Source organism: Lycium barbarum, chromosome 6 (assembly GCF_019175385.1).
Source record: "Lycium barbarum isolate Lr01 chromosome 6, ASM1917538v2, whole genome shotgun sequence".
NCBI lineage: Eukaryota > Viridiplantae > Streptophyta > Magnoliopsida > Solanales > Solanaceae > Lycium > Lycium barbarum.
This window is the reverse complement of record NC_083342.1, coordinates 54,620,224-54,642,674: the sequence shown is the minus strand read 5'-3', so window position 1 is coordinate 54,642,674 and position 22,451 is coordinate 54,620,224.

The following is a 22,451-nucleotide window of genomic DNA, read 5'->3' as shown; positions in this document are numbered from 1 at the left end:
CCATAATTCTCATGTAATTCTAATCCTTACAACATATATACTCATTCCATAACACAAAAGAGTAGAAATCTTACCTTTTTCTTCAAACTTTCACTTGCCAACACAAGCACTTTCTTGCCTTAAAAATTATACCAAGTTGTAGAGCATCTTGAACTTACTAAGAATTCAAGAAGAACAAGATTTTTGGATCAAAATCTAAGACTTGGAAATTTTTCTCCTTTTCTTTCTCCTAGCCGTAGCTCCTCCTTTTTTTTTTTTTTTTTTTTGTGTTGTTTTGCTCTTATCTTGAGTTCATGAAACTTCTAATAAAATGCTAAGGACCCCTTTATTTATACATATTAATCACATGATTGAATTAGTGGGTTGGGCCTCATCCATGGCCGGCCACCCTTCAAATTTTTGGGCCTCAATTCTCTTTTTTTTTTTTTGAGCCCAATTCATCAAGATCTTATTTGTAATTCCCGAAACCAATTTCCAAAATTCCAATTTTGCCCTTAGCCTTCCTCCGTATTTCCGCATTAACATCTTTCATGAATATCACATATGTTAAATAAAATAAAAACATGACCTTATTTCTTACAAGTCAAAATTATTCCCAATTTTCTAAATGCGCAAAAACACGGGATATAACAGTTACACCAACAATTCACATGCTGGCAACATTATTTTCCATAAACACAAGAAATGGTTTTAAGATCACATTAGCTCCTAAAATAACTTTCCGACACTTACAACTTCCACTAGAATTATTAAACATTCATTTTTATCATAGAGTCAGTCAACAACAACCAAAATACTAAGAAAAATTGATTCATTCTCCCCCATACTACACAATAACCACACGGCCACACACTACCTTCACACGGCCACAACATAACTTCCATATTTTCATAAATTTTATTCATTTCTACATACTACAACATGCACAACCATCCATAACATATAAAAGAAGATTAATTCTTACCTTTTCCACTTATCTTCCTTCTTAGCTAAAGTTGCTCCTTGCAAGAATAGATGTTTTTCTTGCTCTAATAATTATACCACGTTAAAGAGGACTCTTGACTTAGTAGGAATACTAGAAGAAAATATTTTTTTTGAATCAAAGTTGAAGGCTCCATTTTTTTTTTTGGTTATGGCCGAATGGCCTTTGTTGTTCTTTCTTTTCTCCAAGTTTCTTGATTGTTCTATGGTTGAATGGTAAATATGACCATTAAGCCCTCTTTATGTACATTTATAATTTGTCCATGTGGGCCAAAGCCCACTCCAACACAACCGGCCACTTGGCCCATTTTTGTTTTGCAATTCATGGAAATTTTATTCTCCAAATTCCCAATTTGCCCTTAGCTCTCTTCAATATTACCATGAACCATCTTGCGAAATTCCCTTTTTGCCGCTAGCCTTCCTTAATAGTTCCACTTCAAAAACTTTCATGAACAACTTATATGCTAAACAAAATCAAAATATAATCTTGTCCTTAACTTCACGCGATTATCTTGAGTTATCCGAATGTACAAAATGCGGGATATAACATTATACCCCTGTTAGGTCGGTTTCACCGACCTCCTCATGTGGGACCCGCGGAGCCATTTTGGCCCATTTTGGCAGCTTAGGGTCTTGCTCTTAAAATGGCCATAACTTTTGATCCCGACATCGTGTGAGGGCCCACGACCTATGGTTGGAAAGCTAATTCAATTATCTACAACTTTCATTCTTTGTGTATTTTCAAATTCGAAACGTATAATATCGTTTTGGCCCCTCGAAGTAGGATCATCCGAAAACGTTTCCTTAAATCGTCCTTTTAGAGGGCTTATGCCCATTTTTGGCTTATGGGTCCTTCTTACAACTTGCTCAACTTTCCATGTTCTACCCATATATCTCTTCATATGTCCTTTATAAAATCCCGACATGTGGGCCCCACCTTAACTTATGGTTACGAGGGCTATCATCAAGTAACCTGTTAACTGATTTACTCCACACGATCTCCAAATGTCACATATATATTCTTATACTCAGATAATATAATCTCCATCCCTAATTCCTGTATAACTTTACTCTCCCTTGAGCTCATACTAAGCCGTCGACAGTCTCGGTAACGCAAAATTTTCTGGGGTGTAACATCCTTCCCCCCTTTGAAACATTCGTCCTCGAATGTTGTAGTATTGCTAACCCACAACACCATCTTTGATTCTTTATAATCGTTATTCTTCCCTAAGGGTCTGATTGTCGTTTGCGTAGACTATAACTATGTTCAGTATCTTCTCATCTTCCCTTAACTCCTTCATTGCCTTCAGTCAGCTTCTCTCACTTCTTTGTTTGCATGTACATGGTCGGAAATTAACTAGCACCTCGCTCTCGTGTTGTCTCCATTATTGTAGTCTTGCTTATCGTGCCATAACTATTCATCGGCCTATAAGTATCTCTCTTTTTCTCGCTCTTTGTTTCCTTACTAGTGGGCAATTACCTTGCTCATATACGGCACACTCTTTGCATTTATCTCTTCGGTACCATCTCGGGCTATCCCCCTTATTAAGGAGATCCTTATAGGCTAATAGTCTTCGAGTATCCTCGTCTTCGATAATTATCTACCGCCCTTCACTATCTTCTTAAGGTCGGGGTTCCATCATCATATGGTCTAACTTGTCTATCTTATTGCTACTTACACTCTCGTATTTAACTAGAATACTTATAAGGGTATCCAATTCCGATACCCTCTTTTGCGTCTTTCCATACCCCTGTCTTTTGTGATTAGCGGTGTCATGGACTCAAAAGTTCATGGGGACGTCGAGATTCACCACGTCCTTTATGGAGTCTTCGATTATACCTTACTCCTTGTTTTTCCATTCTAGACTTTGCTTATAACATATCTAGAATTCTTCTTATCTTGAGTTCTCCTTCAATTTATGTCTATATCATCATTTTGTCAACATTTCCATACCCTTCCATCCACTATTAGTCTTTTCGCCCATTTAGCTCACTTACTCGTAATTCTTCTTAACTACGCGTTTGCGTTGCAGCTGTGCACCCATGTTTTTCGAGCATCCTGCTACTTTTTCTCTTGGCACAGAACTCTTACCGTTTACACTCTCTCTGTCCTCGTTCATCGAACCATTATCTATCTTTATGATGCTACAGCCGAGCGGTCTCCCATGCACGTTCCTTGCATTTCATTCCATTTCCTCTAAGATCAATTCCCTCGGTCTTCACATGAATTCTCATTCTATGGCCTTAATTTTCTAATCAATCATGTCGACTCATCAACCTTGTTCTTATCTCGGCGAGTAATCGGTTTCCTACAGCTAATTCGTTAAAGTATCCTTCTTACTCTCATGGTTAAAGATTTCCAATTACTCTACGCCTAAATGCTCTTCTCTTTCTTCGACCAACCCATTAGTATACCTTTCCTACTTTTATCCTTAACCTTCCTTGGTTTTCTTCCTCCTCGAGCACCTTTCTTCACTTGTTATTTGTAGTATCGGCTCTGAAGTTCGTAAAATATTCCTTTAAACGCGCAAATCCGTCCTATTCTTAAGTCATCCTTTTGGAAAGATTCTCCATGTTTGAGGCAACTGTGTTGGTTTGACCACACACTTATCCCTTTATATACCTTTCAAGGGCTGAAAATCCCTTAACATCGTCGCACGGTCTAACCATTCCTTCTCTTACTTCTCATTCCTCGTCGTGGTCACTATCCTTTTACCTCTACTTATCAAAGCCTATTCTCTGACCCAACATATTCCTCTTTTGTTTCCTTACCGCCACACTTTATTCAATTCGCATGCCTACCTTCGAGTTTTTACCCAAATAGTCTTGTGCTTTGCCCGCCGTCTCTCTTGCAGCCTTTACTCACCCATGTTTCTTACTTTTCACTTTTTTCCGACAGTTTGATCTCCTTACCTTCCATCTACTCATTTTCTTTCTTTTCCAAATATCATTGTATTAGGACTTTCCAATCTTAACCTGTAGCAAAAACAACATTAGCTTACCCTGTAACATTTGTACCATATCTTTTGTCTTGTCCCTTGAACTCTGTTACCCTGTTCGATTAATGCCTTCCATCCACCGCAGCGTTGGTTGTCGAGATACGCATACCCGCTGATATAGCCATGTATGGGACATCATATGCATACGTATATATATATATATATATATATATATATAATTACTACCATCTCGCTTACAAAATATTTCCAAACACTATTCAAACTCACCCAAATTCTAGAGCTGTGATGCACCTTCTTTCTCTTCACCGGTTTGGTCCACCTCGTCCTATGCGACCTCTTTAAGGTTTTTAACCACTCTGCATACTCTAACTTCCTTTAGGCTACTCTAGCTTCTCATTTATCTCTCGTGTCTGAATTTATAGGACTTTTAGTACACTTCCCAGGGGGTCACCCATCCTAACATTTCTCTCATCCCAGCACGCTTAACCTTGAAACTCTGATGAAATCCGGGTCGTTAATGCTGGTATAATCGCATCCACCTCACCGTATGACCTTCATCACATAATCTAGATCAAGTTGAAGTCTTAACAAATTCCAAAACATTCTCGTAACACATCTCCCTCCTTTAACAATTACTATTTTAGCCTTTTCAATCCCCAATATTCACCTTTCACCTATGTGTATGACTACCTTTCGTCGTAGATTTCTGAATTCCCATTCGTGGCGAAAACACCTTGGTCACCGCTACTTGTAAATACTCGGTTACCAGCCTCTTTGGATTTCCGCTCGCCACTCTTATATAATAATCTACAGCAAAACTCGTTTGTCGACTTTCCCTGAATCCCCCAATAGACCTTGTTCCTACTAAACCTCGAATGTAACCCTTTTTAATCCTTCGGACTGCTAATCGTCTTTCCCATAATCATTCTTCCTACCATGCCCAATCCATAACTTCTTTAAAGAAACACATCCCGCTTATTGTCTATTTACGATATTTCCTTTCCACGCTTCTTCCTGTTAGGTGTGCCTAACTAAATGACCTAATTTTGAAAAATTCTGGCAGAGTCTCCTTTACAATTCTTACTATCCAAAACCTGCACGCCGCAAATGCCAACAATGCCTCACAGGGCATATATATATATACGACATATTCCAGCCACCCAGGGCCCCCAATTTCAGGTAAAAGAACAAAAATATCAGAACTTACCTCTGTGACTTCCCATATCATCACGCACCTTCTCCCGTCGATACTGTGCTTCCGCTGAGATCAAAGGTTAGTATAAGGGATCTCATTTCCTATGACTTGGCTCTATCGCACGATCTAAGACAGAAAGAAGGTCAATAATCCCTAAATGCCCTGCAGCCTCCTGTTTATAAGTGTGGCCGGCTTCACACCCATAAACAGGACTCTACCGGACACAACTTTGCAGACAACCCCTAGGACGAACTGCTCTGATACCAATTTGTCACACCCTAATCTTGATAGGGCATTATGGGCACCCGACCGCATACTCAGAGCCGAGCGAACCCCGTTAGTTCTCGTTATGTTTATAATCTCACTGGACTCTTAAACCACAAAATGAAATGCATAATGAAAGCTTTCCAAAAACATTCTTCTTTTCATTCTCAAATCAAGTAAAATCTATAATCATATGAAACTTGTACCATAAGGCATAATGATGCATCGGCTCGCAGAGCCGCTTACAAGACTGACATGCTATATACGTGACTCTGTCTGCAAAGTCTCTAACATCAATCAAGGAACCATAACATAGATGCTCTAACTCGGCAACACTCCAGAAGGAAATGAAGCTCGCCAATCCAGCTGGAACATCTCCTAGCAATGTCCTCTAACCATCTGTATACACCTGCGTGGCATGAAACGCAGCGTCCACAAGAAGGGACGTCAGTACGAGCATTGTACTGAGTATGTAAGGCATGAATAGTAACATAATAAGGGATGTAAATTATGAATAATAACAGAGTGGAAATACAGAGCATATCGTGAGATAAGAGAGTAACCTGTACATGTGAGTGCCTCTTATGACGGATGCCATGCATTCTTAGCGTTCTTTTGAAAAACATTTCTGTTTCATATATATAGAAAATAGAACATATCATATGAGATGACATTAACCGATGTGGGATTCGCCTAAACCAGTGTGCGATTCGCCTAAACCAATGTGGGATTCGTCTAAGGCAAGTCTTACACTCACCCCCCACTTTGGGACCCAGCGTTCTTGCTGAGGTTTACCCCACCATTGGGTTTGCCCCACCACTGGGTTTGCCCCACCACCGGGTTTGATACCAACTGATCAGGTGGAAATGCGTCCATAGCGCGACATGTGTCCCTTTTTCCCCATATTCCCCGTATACATATACATATATCATATACATTTAAGCAGCATGCATGTGAGCCCAAAGAAAGTCATGTATCTATCGGAGTGACGTAACGTCGGTAACCTCCTATTACATTATGGAATAATCATGGTTGCTTTGTCTCGCCTTGAAGGAACAACTATTATAAGGTGAGACTATCAATGAGGAATGGCATTAAGAGAACATAGAATAAGATCATAAATCTCATAAGGCGACAATTCATATACTTTGGAATCTTTAAAAATAATCATCATCCATGAATAAAATTGGGAAATCAAGAAATAGCTCAACATTCGTAAATCGTCATTGAAATGGTAAACTTGGAACCTTTAAACATGGAATCGTTCTCATAATAATTACCGTAGAAAAATATTCTCATCTTTGGCATCATTACCATCATGATAAAAACATGTCCATCCTTGTTGTCATAAGAGCTTTAAAAATCATAAACCTCTAGTTTGGAAAAATATGACATTTTGGAAAACAACTATGAATTATTAGGAAAGGAATTATGCCTCCGAGTCATAAACATATAACTTTTGAGAACAAGGAAGATATGGAAACATTTATGAAGCCATAACATAGGAATCATGTCTTTGAAAGAAAGGGACGAGCCTTAACATGCCTGTTCGACCTCCTATTAGCTACGCTTATTCGTCAAAGCTCGCAAGTCTACATTTAAGAGGAGTTATACTAACGTTAGACTCTTTATTGCACACTTGTGTTATATCCCGCATTTTTCGCATTCGGATAATTTAAGGTAATTGCGGGAGATTAAGAGCAAGATTATAATTTTGATTTTGTTTGGTGTACAAGTTGTTTATAAAAATTTAGAAGTGAAAATAATGGGAAAGGTCAAGGGCATAAAAGGAAATTCGCAATATGACTCGTGGAAATATGGAGGGAGACGAAGGGAAAATTTGGAAGTTGGAAAAATATTTCATGAATTACATAAACTAGCCAAAAATATAAGTGGGCTTGGAAGTCCTTTTTGGACAAATATTAAGGGCCCAACCGGCCATATAGGGTCCAAGCCCATAAGGGATTCAACTTGGTCAATAAATAAGATGACTTAGTCATCTTTATCTTATTAACTTCTAGAGAATTCAAGGAGAAGCAAGAACAAAAGAAAGAAGGGAAAAACCCCAAGGCCATTCGGCCATAGTAGAAATTCCAAGGAAAAATTGATAAAAATTTTCCAAAAATCATTTCCTACCAAGCAAAGGGTGCTTATCAAGGTAGAGTTGTTGTTGGAGCAAGAAAGATTCAAAATCATATAAGTTTCCAAGAGATAAGCAAGTGAGAAGTTGAAGAATAAAGGTAAAATTCTAACCTTGTTTTATGTGTTATACATGGTTTATATGTGTTGTAGTATGCAAAAAATGGATGAAATTCATGAAGGAGAGAAATATGATATGTGGTCGTGTACCTATATGTATGTGTAGAAGCCATGCTTCAATTGTTTTAACTAGTATTTGGTTGTTATGTTTGTAAATGATATGTAGAAAATGAAAGTTGAATGAGTTGGAGAATATTGATGTTGTGTATGGCCATGAGGTATATTAATTTTATTATGTGTACATGGCCGTGTATATTGTATGTATGGCAATGTATATGTGTTGAAGAATGAAGAATAATGAGCAAGTTATATTCGATGTTGTAGTTGTTGTGTCGTAGATTTCATATCGCAAATAAAGGTTTGGTGACCTTGGTGAAGTATTGGTAAGTGGGAGATTATGTATATTGGAGGACAATGTTCTTGCATGGATAGTAAGTAATGGTATTAGTATGATGTTGAGGAAATATATATTACAAGGTTGCTATCGTGTTTATTGAAGTTGGAAAGTTTTGAAGAAAGTAGCAAATTGATATCACGTGTCTTGAATTAAATGTGTGAATCACTAGTGTGATTATTGAGCTATGATAATAGTTTGGCCGGGTTTGAATTCCCGGATTGTGTTTGTCAAGAATTTGGTTATATTGAATGTCGAGGATGGTGTATTTACAGAGGAAATGCTGCCGAAATTTCTGTAGCCAATTGTTTCCTTAAGGTGTTAACTCTAAGTATGCTAATGAGAGTTTTGGTAAAAATGACCAAATCGCAGATTTTGACGAGATTGTGACTCGAGTTTGGAGTAGCTAAAGGAGCGGAAAGAGGTATGTAAGGCTTCACCCTTCTTTCTATGGCATGTCTTAACTAAAAGAAGTCGGGTACGAGCCTCGGGGAAACCCCTAATCCCCGGAATCCGCACTTAAAGTTTTCAACTTTTCGTTAAATTGAATTGAAGTAGAAAGTGTGCAAAATGATGAAATGACCTTCTAGACCCCTATAACTTGCCTAAGTGGGACCCGATCACCCCAAGACTCATACAAGTAATGCTATGACACGTAATATGGGTAAATGGTATACGCTACCTCGTCCGGCCCGAGGTGGGCCCGTTGCTCTCGGATTTTCCTAGAGTCTTGGTTAACGTGCTTGAAGTGCATCCAAAGGGGGCCTTCGATCCCGATTCCGTCACCAAGCAATAAGTGCTATGACCACTCCAACGGGAGTGCCCCTATGATGATAATGATAATGACAATGTCGGGTAAGGGAATGTAGCTATGATAAGTACGACCAAAACGACCCTATGACTAAGCCAAGTACCTTATGTAAACATGAAAGCGATAAACTAATTTTTAAATCGTATTTATATTTTCTAGTTATAACTTTATTTTCTAAGATTCCAAAACCCATGACTGTCATCTAAAATGCCTACGATGTCAATTTTGGTTACCGTAACCCTATTCTCTGTTGATAGTCTCACTTTAGAATACTTGTTCCTTCAAGGTGAGACAAAGCTATCACTAACATTCCGTAAAGTAATCGGAGATCATCGACCTTATGTCACTCCGATGGATACATGAGTTTCCTTGGCTCTCTTGTGTGCCCATATGATATATGTATATAAAGCGGGTATACGTGTATGGATATGTATATATATATATACGATGAAGTAATTGTATATGAGACATGTATATGCGTAAAAGATAAGTAAATGTATATGTATGTGTATATGGGGAAAAAGGGAAGGGCCACTGTTATATCACCACCTGATTCAGCTGGATTCCATCCTGGACGCGGGATGCCCGGACGCGGGATATGGGATGAGCCGTACGCGGCGTCTGTATATATATATATATATATAAAATGTGTGATGCATATGTGATGTAATATGTTGGGTCATCGTTGGGGAGGGGTTGGGAGAGCCGATTGTATTCGGCATCTGTAAGTGTAAATGAAAGATACTGTCTACTGAATTGTACTGTTTTCTGTATACATGAATAAGGGACACCGAGGGGGTTGGGAGAGCCGATTGTATTCGGCGTCTGTAAATGTGAGCAAAAGATACCGTTACTGAAATGTACTGTTTTCTGTACACGAGAATAAGTAATATAAAAATGTTGATTCCTATGCCTATGAAAAGAAACGTTTCAAAGATGAAAAGACAAGCCTACATGACAGCTGGCCTAAAGAGGGGCCTTCCTATGTACAGGTTACGTTCTTGCCTCGGTATACGCGCTATGACTCCGTGATATTATTATTGATCGCACTCTATGTTACTGCTTGCATTGTTTTCCATGCCTTACATACTCGGTACATTATTCGTACTGACGTCCCTTCTTGTGGACGCTGCGTTCATGCCGCGTAGGTCAGCAGGTATACGGACCAGGTTTCTAGGGCTCTATCTGCAGCATCGTACAGCGCTCCAGTCATTCCGGAGCCTCATATCATTGGTACTATTTTGTGTATGTATTTTCAGGCGCGACAGTACTCGGCCCTTTCTATGTATAAATGTACAATGTCTAGAGGCTCGTAGACAGATATACACAGTCAGTTATGTACAGTTTAATGTATTGTATTCTGAATGGTTCGCGCTCCGGTGTGACGCGATATTAGAAAGATTACTGCTAATGTTAATGTGGAAAAAAAAATATGGCACTGTTTACGCAGGATAACCAAGGGGTGCTCGGTACAAGTATCGGGTACTCGTCACGGCCCCTAGTCGGGTCGTGACAGAAGTGGTATCAGAGCAGTTCGGTCCTAGGGGTTTGTCTACGAGCCGTGTCCAGTAGAGTCTTGTTTATGGGTGTGTAGCGCGCCACAATTATAAACAGGAGGCTACAGGGCATTTAGAAAATGTGACCTCCTTTGTATTCTGAAATCGTGCGATAGAGCTATGTTACTAGGCTTCCATGTTCCTTTTCTAAAACCAATGTTATGGTTTCAGTAATGCCGCCAAAGAGAAAGGCTACGACGGCCGAGAAAGCCAAGGGGGTGGCGGCCCGCAGAGTTGAACGGGAGCTAAACGAAGAAGAATCTCACAATGAAGCTCCCCCTCAGACTGTTCCAGCTCCCCCTGCACCGGCAGAGCAGGGAAGAGCTCCAGCTCCAGTCCCCGCACCTCCAGTTCCACCGCCAGCGGCTCCGGGCCAGCAGATGGCAGAGGCCATCCAATTACTAACCCAGTTAGTCGCCACACAGGCTCAACGACGAGATGTAGACCCGGGAGATAGGGCGGTGAGTGCAAGAGCCCGTGACTTCATTACCCTGAAGCCGCCTGAGTTTTATGGGTCAAAACCAGAGGAAGACCCGCAGAGCTTTATAGATGAAATGCTGAGGACTCTGGGGATAATGCATGCTTCAGATACAGAGTCAGTAGAGTTGGCATCGTACAGGTTGCGGGATGTTGCAGTGTTGTGGTATAACAGCTGGATATCCTCGAGGGGAGCAAATGCCCCTCCCCCGGTCTGGCAGGAGTTTACGGAGGCCTTTCTACGACATTTCTTACCGCCAGAGGTTCGACGGGCTCGCGCCGATATGTTCTTGAACCTGAGACAGGGAAGTATGAGCGTCCGAGAATACAGCCTTCGTTTCAACTCGCTAGCCAGGTATGCCCCCGCCCTGATAGCTAATAGGGGAGACCATGTGCACCGGTTTGTAAGTGGGCTAGGGCCACATTTGGTTAAGGAGTGTTTGACGGCCTCACTCCAGGACGGGATGACTATTACCCGCATCCAGGCCCACGCCCAAAATCTGGAAGAACAATATCGGCCACGGAGAGAGGAGAGTTTTCCAGATAGGGGCTCCAGAAAAAGAGGCAGATTTTCCAGGGCTAGAAGCGAGTATAGAGGGGGGCAGGCACAAGAACAATCCAGGTATTCAGGCCAATCAGCGGCCAGTGCCCCACCTCGATTTGTGGATAGGGGATTTGATCGCCCTACTTATTCAGGACTAGGTCAGGGTGCCAGAGCTTCGGATTCCCAGTACAGAATTGATTCCGGCAGGACGGGGATTCCCCCACCACGTTGTGCTCGGTGTGGCAAGCCACACTCTGGGCAGTGCTACTTAGACACCGGTGGTTGTTTTGCCTGTGGTCGGACTGACCATTTTGTACGTGATTGCCCGCTAAAGGATGGAGGAGGCCAAACTCAGCCAGCCGGATCAGCGATCGGTTCGACGTCGACCGTGCGCCTTCGTGGACAGACTTCTCAGGCGCCAGCGGGCCGCGGCCGAGGTAGACGAGGAGCACCTAGTTCAGCCGGTCCTCCACACCGCCTATATGCACTGACAGGACGACAGGACCCTAAACCATCCGCAGACGCGGCCACAGGTATTTTTCAGTATTTTCTGTGATAGACGTGTGTTAATTAATCCGAAATTTTATTTTTCCCCTATACTGTCCTCTGTATTACTGAACACACTGAGAATTTGGACGAAAAATGGTCATACGCATAGGTAAAAAGGTGAATATGGGAAATTGCGAAGGTCAGAACCGTGAATAAAGGAAAAGACGTGTTACGCGGACGTTTCGAAAACTGCCGAGACCCCAACTCGTTCCCTATTATGTGACATAAGTAGTACGGGGAAGCGGAAGTAAAAATATTGACGCCGAGACATCGAAATGCATTAAAGCTTCAAGGTTAAGCGTGCTCAGGTGGGAGTAATCCCATGATGGGTGACCCCCTGGGAAATATGCTAAAAATTCCATAAATGCGTAAATAAGAGACGAATGTAAAAGTAGGTAGCCCAGAGTAAACTGGAATGTGGAAAGTGGTTATAAACCCCACACGAGTCACATAGGCCGAGCCGAACGAAACTAGCAGAAAAAGGGGAAGCCATGACAACAGAAAGCTTTGGGAACGAAGGGGAAAAGTACAGATGTCATAGGGTGAGACCAATATTGAGTCCACACTAACTAAGGCAAGGAATCCCTAATGTGGCGATGTACGGGAACGTGTCTAGTAAGAGAATAGACTCGGGTGATGCCACGAAAAGGGATCATAACCATGAAAGATCGCAACAGGCAATCTAAGCTCCTAAGATGAATATGCTAAGTGGCATGAGGCTTCTACAAGGGAAACCTCCCCGAAATAATATGCTGCGCTATGAGGCAAGTTTAACATTCGAGGACGAATGTTCTAAATGGGGGGATGATGTTATATCCCGCATTTTTCGCATTCGGATAATTTAAGGTAATTGCGGGAGATTAAGAGCAAGATTATAATTTTGATTTTGTTTGGTGTACAAGTTGTTTATAAAAATTTAGAAGTGAAAATAATGAGAAAGGTCAAGGGCATAAAAGGAAATTCGCAATATGACTCGTGGAAATATGGAGGGAGACGAAGGGCAAATTTGGAAGTTGGAAAAATATTTCATGAATTACATAAACTAGCCAAAAATATAAGTGGGCTTGGAAGTCCTTTTTGGACAAAAATTAAGGGCCCAACCGGCCATATAGGGTCCAAGCCCATAAGGGATTCAACTTGGTCAATAAATAAGATGACTTAGTCATCTTTATCTTATTAACTTCTAGAGAATTCAAGGAGAAGCAAGAACAAAAGAAAGAAGGGAAAAACCCCAAGGCCATTCGGCCATAGTAGAAATTCCAAGGAAAAATTGATAAAAATTTTCCAAAAATCATTTCCTACCAAGCAAAGGGTGCTTATCAAGGTAGAGTTGTTGTTGGAGCAAGAAAGATTCAAAATCATATAAGTTTCCAAGAGATAAGCAAGTGAGAAGTTGAAGAATAAAGGTAAAATTCTAACCTTGTTTTATGTGTTATACATGGTTTATATGTGTTGTAGTATGCAAAAAATGGATGAAATTCATGAAGGAGAGAAATATGATATGTGGCCGTGTACCTATATGTATGTGTAGAAGCCATGCTTCAATTGTTTTAACTAGTATTTGGTTGTTATGTTTGTAAATGATATGTAGAAAATGAAAGTTGAATGAGTTGGAGAATATTGATGTTGTGTATGGCCATGAGGTATATTAATTTTATTATGTGTACATGGCCGTGTATATTGTATGTATGGCAATGTATATGTGTTGAAGAATGAAGAATAATGAGCAAGTTATATTCGATGTTGTAGTTGTTGTGTCGTAGATTTCATATCGCAAATAAAGGTTTGGTGACCTTGGTGAAGTATTGGTAAGTGGGAGATTATGTATATTGGAGGACAATGTTCTTGCATGGATAGTAAGTAATGGTATTAGTATGATGTTGAGGAAATATATATTACAAGGTTGCTATCGTGTTTATTGAAGTTGGAAAGTTTTGAAGAAAGTAGCAAATTGATATCACGTGTCTTGAATTAAATGTGTGAATCACTAGTGTGATTATTGAGCTATGATAATAGTTTGGCCGGGTTTGAATTCCCGGATTGTGTTTGTCAAGAATTTGGTTATATTGAATGTCGAGGATGGTGTATTTACAGAGGAAATGCTGCCGAAATTTCTGTAGCCAATTGTTTCCTTAAGGTGTTAACTCTAAGTATGCTAATGAGAGTTTTGGTAAAAATGACCAAATCGCAGATTTTGACGAGATTGTGACTCGAGTTTGGAGTAGCTAAAGGAGCGGAAAGAGGTATGTAAGGCTTCACCCTTCTTTCTATGGCATGTCTTAACTAAAAGAAGTCGGGTACGAGCCTCGGGGACACCCCTAATCCCCGGAATCCGCACTTAAAGTTTTCAACTTTTCGTTCAATTGAATTGAAGTAGAAAGTGTGCAAAATGATGAAATGACCTTCTAGACCCCTATAACTTGCCTAAGTGGGACCCGATCACCCCAAGACTCATACAAGTAATGCTATGACACGTAATATGGGTAAATGGTATACGCTACCTCGTCCGGCCCGAGGTGGGCCCGTTGCTCTCGGATTTTCCTAGAGTCTTGGTTAACGTGCTTGAAGTGCATCCAAAGGGGGCCTTCGATCCCGATTCCGTCACCAAGCAATAAGTGCTATGACCACTCCAACGGGAGTGCCCCTATGATGATAATGATAATGACAATATCGGGTAAGGGAATGTAGCTATGATAAGTACGACCAAAACGACCCTATGACTAAGCCAAGTACCTTATGTAAACATGAAAGCGATAAACTAATTTTTAAATCGTATTTATATTTTCTAGTTATAACTTTATTTTCTAAGATTCCAAAACCCATGACTGTCATCTAAAATGCCTACGATGTCAATTTTGGTTACCGTAACCCTATTCTCCGTTGATAGTCTCACTTTAGAATACTTGTTACTTCAAGGTGAGACAAAGTTATCACTAACATTCCGTAAAGTAATCGGAGATCATCGACCTTATGTCACTCCGATGGATACATGAGTTTCCTTGGCTCTCTTGTGTGCCCATATGATATATGTATATAAAGCGGGTATACGTGTATGGATATGTATATATATATACGATGAAGTAATTGTATATGAGACATGTATATGCGTAAAAGATAAGTAAATGTATATGTATGTGTATATGGGGAAAAAGGGAAGGGCCACTGTTATATCACCACCTGATTCAGCTGGATTCCATCCTGGACGCGGGATGCCCGGACGCGGGATATGGGATGAGCCGTACGCGGCGTCTGTATATATATATATATATATATAAAATGTGTGATGCATATGTGATGTAATATGTTGGGTCATCGTTGGGGAGGGGTTGGGAGAGCCGATTGTATTCGGCATCTGTAAGTGTAAATGAAAGATACTGTCTACTGAATTGTACTGTTTTCTGTATACATGAATAAGGGACACCGAGGGGGTTGGGAGAGCCGATTGTATTCGGCGTCTGTAAATGTGAGCAAAAGATACCGTTACTGAAATGTACTGTTTTCTGTACACGAGAATAAGTAATATAAAAATGTTGATTCCTATGCCTATGAAAAGAAACGTTTCAAAGATGAAAAGACAAGCCTACATGACAGCTGGCCTAAAGAGGGGCCTTCCTATGTACAGGTTACGTTCTTGCCTCGTTATACGCGCTATGACTCCGTGATATTATTATTGATCGCACTCTATGTTACTGCTTGCATTGTTTTCCATGCCTTACATACTCGGTACATTATTCGTACTCGGCCCTTTCTATGTATAAATGTACTATGTCTAGAGGCTCGTAGACAGATATACACAGTCAGTTATGTATAGTTTAATGTATTGTATTCTGAATGGTTCGCGCTCCGGTGTGACGCGATATTAGAAAGATTACTGCTAATGTTAATGTGGAAAAAAAAATATGGCACTGTTTACGCAGGATAACCAAGGGGTGCTCGGTACAAGTATCGGGTACTCGTCACGGCCCCTAGTCGGGTCGTGACAACTTGTTCCCGGTTTCAAATCAAACTATTCCATATTCTGCCAAAAATCGAGCAGCATCTCCCCTGTTTATATGCCTAGCCCAACATTACAATTCAACAACCAATCAACAACAACAACAATACCAACATCACAACACTATTATTCATACCAATATATTCCATAAACATCCCACACGATGTTTTTCAACATACAACAACAATATGCACTTCCTTTCATCCCAATCGAGGAGTATAATCTCATCAACACACTAACAACATTATATACCATCCTTAAATGTATAAATCAGTCCATCCACATGGCCACAACGTGTTCAAAACAGCCCATAAACACAACAACCACAACACAACACTTTATGACCCTTCCTCCATAACTATTTTCATTTTTAAAGCTTGCTAGACCTTCAAATAAACTCAACACAAGAGATGGGATGAATAGCATACCTTATACTTGAAGAAACTAAGCCACATCAACTTCCTCCAATGCCAAACTTAGGTAGAAGCAAGAACAATCACCTTTCACGGGCTAGTTTGGCGTAATCTTGTTAAATTCTTGATTTATCGGACTATAATTTTTGGAGATGTTTTGAGAGACTTCTAGGACCTTTTGGAATGTTAATATGCTGAAAAAATGAGGTTGATGGGGGTATTTATACCCCTATTAGGTCGGTTTCACCGACCTCCTCATGTGGGGCCCGCGGAGCCATTTTGGGAGCTTAGGGTCTTGCTCTTAAAATGGCCATAACTTTTGATCCCGCTATCGTATGAGGGCCCACGACCTATGGTTGGAAAGCTAATTAAATTATCTACAACATTCGTTCTTTGTGTTTTTCCAAATTCCAAACGTATAATATCGTTTTCGCCTCTCGAAGTCGTATCATCCGAAAACGATTCCTTAAATTGTCCTTTTAGAGGGCTTATGCCCATTTTTGGCTTATGGGTCCTTCTTACGACTTGCTCAACTTTCCATGTACTACCCATATATCTCTTCATATGTCCTTTATAAAATCTCGACATGTGGGCCCCACCTTAACTTATGGTTACGAGGGCTATCATCAAGTAACTTGTTAACTGATTTACTCCATACGATCTCCAAATGTCACATATATATTCTTATACTCCGATAATATAATCTCCATCTCTAATCCTTGTATAACTTTGCTCTCCCTTGAGCTCATACTAAGCCATCGACAGTCTCGGTAACACAAAAATTTTCGGGGTGAACAGTCCCGTCATATTTCGCTATTCGTACTCTTAGAGGTCTGTAGACATATGTGTGGGTTGTGTATGGGTTCTGTTCAGCTGTGTCTATGCGATGTGCTGTGGTATGATGTCCGTCTATAGTGGTAGCCTCGTCGGCTTGCATACGATGTTGATATGTGATGGTAGCCTTGTCGACTTGCGTATTATTTCATGATATGACTAGTTCTGACTCCTCAGGAGACAGTGATCTGAAAACATATATATATATATATATATATATATATATATATATATATATATATATATGTGTGTGTGTGTGTATGTGTGTGTGTGTGACGATGTTACAAACTATGCAGTTCGCTTAAAAGTTTCCGTATTGTCATAGTTTCAGTTTGATGTTATATGTAACAGGTTGGTATACGGGTGCCCAGTTCGGGCACCAGTCGCGGCCTACGGGGTTGGGTCGTGACAAAAGTTGTATCAGAGCAGTTCGTCCTCGGAGTGTCTACAAACCGTGTCTAGTAGAGTCTTGTTTATCGGTGTGTTGTGCACCACATCTCTAAACAGGAAGCTACAGGACATTTAGGATGTTACCTTTCTTTCATATCTAAGATCGTGCGATAGAGCCCAGCCATAGGAAATGAAATTCTTTATACTAACCTTTGATTTCAGCTAAAGAACGACATCGATAGAAGAAAGTGACCGAAGATATTAGCAGTTACAAAGTATAGAGGTAAGTAACAGTGCGGAAGAGGCATGTTGGATAAGGTAAGAATATTGAAATATGATTGAAATGTAAAGTTGGAGGATGAAAGAGAAGGTGGATAGGAAAGTATAACAGAACAGATCGTTAAAGGATCAGGTACGTCTTGAGGTGCGATATGTGAGGTAAGTCCCGACACCTTTATACTTTTTCTGGAAATTGGGAGCCCTGTGTGGCTATGATACGATATGATATACGCGTATATAAGTTGGCCCTGTGAGGCATTGTTGGTATTTCCTGCGTGCAGGTTTTGGGATAGTAAGAAGTACAGAGGAAACTCTTCCAAAATTTTCCCAGAAATAGAAAAAGAAGTAGTAGTATGATTAAGATAAAAGTACAGAGAAGGAAGGATTATGACAAGTTATGAAGGTATTAGTAAGACAGCCTGTGAGATACTAAGGGTAAGATCGATCAGAAAGGGTGAAGGGTTAAGTATGCCTAGTTCACGGAGTGTAATTAAAACATGTTGAGAATTGTGAATAAGATTAAGAAGTGTTACGTTATCGGATGGATTACGAACAGGCTGTTATGTGAACACCATAAGGATTGCCATAGAAATGAGTAAAGCCAGCAATAAACGGATAGAAACCAAGATGGTATTTGAGACAGTGCTGAGAATTATTGGCAAAGACCTTAGATAATATGACATCAGAAGGTGGATACTTATAAAAAGGAAAGAATACGACAAGAGAATGGTAACGAATAACTTAAGAGATGTTCTGAAGGATAGCAATGCTATACTGGATTAGTAGTTAAGATGTTGACAACGGAGTTATTGGCTAATGATATTGTGAAATATAGGTAGTAAAGGAGAAGGGATAGGGAATCCCTCCGATAGTAGGATATGAGAAAACCAAATGGCGAATAGAGGAAGGGGAAAGAGTATGGCAAAATAGACAGCAAGTGAATTTTAGTACAATAAGATATGTAGAGCATAATATACCAGGAGAAGGAAAGACTATGACTAAGATTGGGTGCACTTTGTAAGAATGGTACAGGAATAGTTATGCAACCGACGAATACTTGTATACTAGGAACGAGGTCAAGTGAGTACTTGATAAGAAGAGTAAGAATCCAGTAACAACAATGTGGTTGCAATATTTTGGATACATCAACGAAAGGTATAAGATGGTTTGAGGCAAAACGACAGAGATATAATTAGTACTGAGGGCAAAAGCCATAATTGAGCCTTGACATCAATTGAAAGGTACGAGAGAAGAATGCAAGGTAAAACATAAAGACTAGTGAAACGACGCTAAGGTATTTTCTGGGCTGATTTGAGCACCTACACATACTCTTATAAAAGATTGCAATAGGATGGAGAAGTAAGAGAAAATTTGAGTAAAGGGGCAATAGAACAGTTTGAATCAGAAATAGAGAAATGACACGAGATAATATGCCTAAAGCATTGCCAGTTAGGGTAAAGGAAATTACGAAATGATTTGACCGAGACAATCCGAACAAGCAGGTTACTGGTTACTGGATGACAGTAAAGTTGTAATATGAAAGAACCCTAGTGCTACTTGATAGACAACCCTAAAGGTCGAGATCAAGAAGTAAAAGCAAGTGATAGTTGGAGACCTTTAAAATAAAGTCAAAAAGTGTCACATGATGCTAAGGATTCCAGAATACGGACTGTCACAGCGGTAAAGCAAGGATATTGGAGTACAAAAATGTTACCCTCTGGGAAATTTCATTTTACCCGTAGAACCTGCGAAGGGTCCACAGGTTACCAGAGTCATACGATACTCCAGGGATATGAAAGTCTAATGAACCGACGAGGGACATCTGCGCGTTATTAAAATCACATTTAAAGATTGAGAGGTAAGATAAAGGAAACAATACCTTAAGGGAATAACTATAGGAGAAGAAGGAGTCAAGTTAAGACTAAGCACACAAGAAAGAAAATAAGATTTAAACGAAAGAGCTCGCAATACAATCGACAACCAACTGCGAAGTATGGAAAAGAGCAAAGACAACGACGTGGAATAATTACCTCGAAAAGCAACAAAAAGAGAGAGAATTGGGAATTCAGAATCCGTTCAACATTCGAGGTAGAATGTTATAAAGGGGGGAGGATGTTATACCCCGTATGTTTATACGTCAAATTATTCGCAAGCAAGTCGACTCAAGTTAAAGGCGGAGTCATTTTCGGACACGAAATAGAAACCTTTAAATTTCAATTTTAAATTAAAATATAAATTAATCATAAATTTTATTTAGTGTAAAAATATTATGGGGATTAGGAACTAATTAATTAAGATTAATTTATTAAGTAGGAATTAGTGATTAATTAATTTAATTATTGAAAGTGGGCCCCACCCGAAAAAAAAAGAACAAGATACAACTCACCAAATGATTTGGTGAGTCAGTTAGTGGGGGGGGGGGGCACGTGTAGGGATATAGGGGATCATATAAGTGATCAAGATAATGACTAGTTAGGATTCATTTCAGTTTTTTTGCAAAATTGGAGCTTAAAAAAAAAAAAAAAAAAGCAAGAACAATTTCAATGGCTGCTCACGGCCAGCCATGGATGGAGGTGAAAAAGTAATTTTGTTGCTTAGTTAATCAAGTTCCAAGCGTTATACAAGTTCAAGGAGTTGATAGCAACGTTGGATATTGAATCGAGGAAGAAGAAATTGTGAAATTGGAGCAATTAAGAGTAGAAATTCCTCCGAGAAAATTAAGGTAAGATTTTCTTGTTTTGTGGTGTAATTGTGTTAATAGTGTTGTAATGGAATAATTAAAATCGGATTGAACAAAATTGGAAGTAAGAAAATGCATGAAATCGTTGTTATATGAAATTGTGGGTTGAAAAGGGTTCAGAAGAATTGTTGGATTGTTAGAATTGTTATGGGATGAATTATAAGAATTTTATATGTATATCTCTGTTGTTGGTATTTTTGTGTCAACAGGAGAATAATTGAAAATTCGGGTTAGGCGAATATATAGGGGAAATGCTGCCCGATTTTCGTTAAGCCCTTAACTAATGGAAAACCCTAAATGAGAATGTATAGGTTAAAGAACAAGTTCTATAAAGTGATGGGCTACGGATTTACGAACTAGTAAGTATAGTTACTGACGATAACGTTACCTTTATGTTAACTAGGCTAAAAGAGCGACAAAGCGAACGGTTTTGCGATTAGTCGTCAACAGGTATGTAAAACTGTCCCTTTTTTCTTTTGGCATGTCTTAGATTTAAGTGATGAATGATATGAGCTTTGGGGTAATCCTATTCATAAGTATTGAGTGTGATTTATGATTCTTATTCACTTTTTGGTGTTAGAACTCTTAAGTGATTGAGCTTCCCTCTTGAGTCCTTTTGTACGTTGGATAATAGTCGATATATAACAGCTCCTATTCTTAGGAACTCTATGATGACTCATGTCTTGACTTCTATAAAATGTTTCACACTATATTGACAAGTAACGTTTTGTAACTTCATTACATATTCATACTGTATATCATATGTATTGTTATTGCTCCACCTGATCAGCTGGAATATGATATTCTTAAGCCGGAAGCGGCTGCCCGAACGGGCCATCATTATTATGCCGAAGCGGCCGTCCGAAGGGACTATTGTGTTATTAGCCGGAAGCGGCCGTCCGAAGGGACTATTGTGTTATTTGCCGGAAGAGGCCGTCCGAAGGGACTATTGTGTTATTAGCCGGAAGCGGCTACGAGTAGGATATTCTATATTTATATTGTGTATGCTAGAATTTGTGTAAGGGACCACATAACATGGTTCAAAATGTTGTGCCAGGTTACTCTCGGGTTCCTTTCTAAACTTGCTTACTGTTGTGTTTTTCCTTGTTTTATGATTCAGTGCTGCCTTACATATTCAGTACATATTCCGTACTGACCCCCTTTCTTCGGGGGGCTGCGTTTCATGCCAGCAGGTACAGATAGTCGGCTTGGTGATCCTTCAGCATAGGACTTCTACTCAGCTGTCTTGGAGAGCTCCGTTGTTCCGGAGTCTAGACTCTTGGTACAGATCTTATGATGTATATGTATATGTTATCCAGGGGTACGACGGGGCCCTGTCCTGTCATATTTCGTTATTCGTACTCTTAGAGGTCTATAGACATATGTGTGGGTTGTGTATGGGTTTTGTTCAGCTGTGTCTATGCGATTTGTTGTGGTATGATGTCTGTCTATAGTGACAGCCTCGTCGATGCGATTTTCTATATATGTATATATATATATATATATATATATGTGTGTGTGTGTGTGTGTGACGATGTTACAAACTATGCAGTTCCCTTACAAGTTTCCGTATTGTCGTAGTTTCAGTTTGATGTTATATGTAACAGGTTGGTACACGGGTGCCCAGTTCGGGCACCAGTTGCGGCCTACGGGGTTGGGTCGTGACAATAATGTGTGACAGAAAAGCTAAGAAAAAAATAAAATAAAGAAACGGCACGATATAATATGCCTAAAGTGTTAAAAGTTGGAGTAAGGGAAATGGTGAAACAGTTCAAGCGAGACGATCGGAACAAACTGGTTACTGGATGACA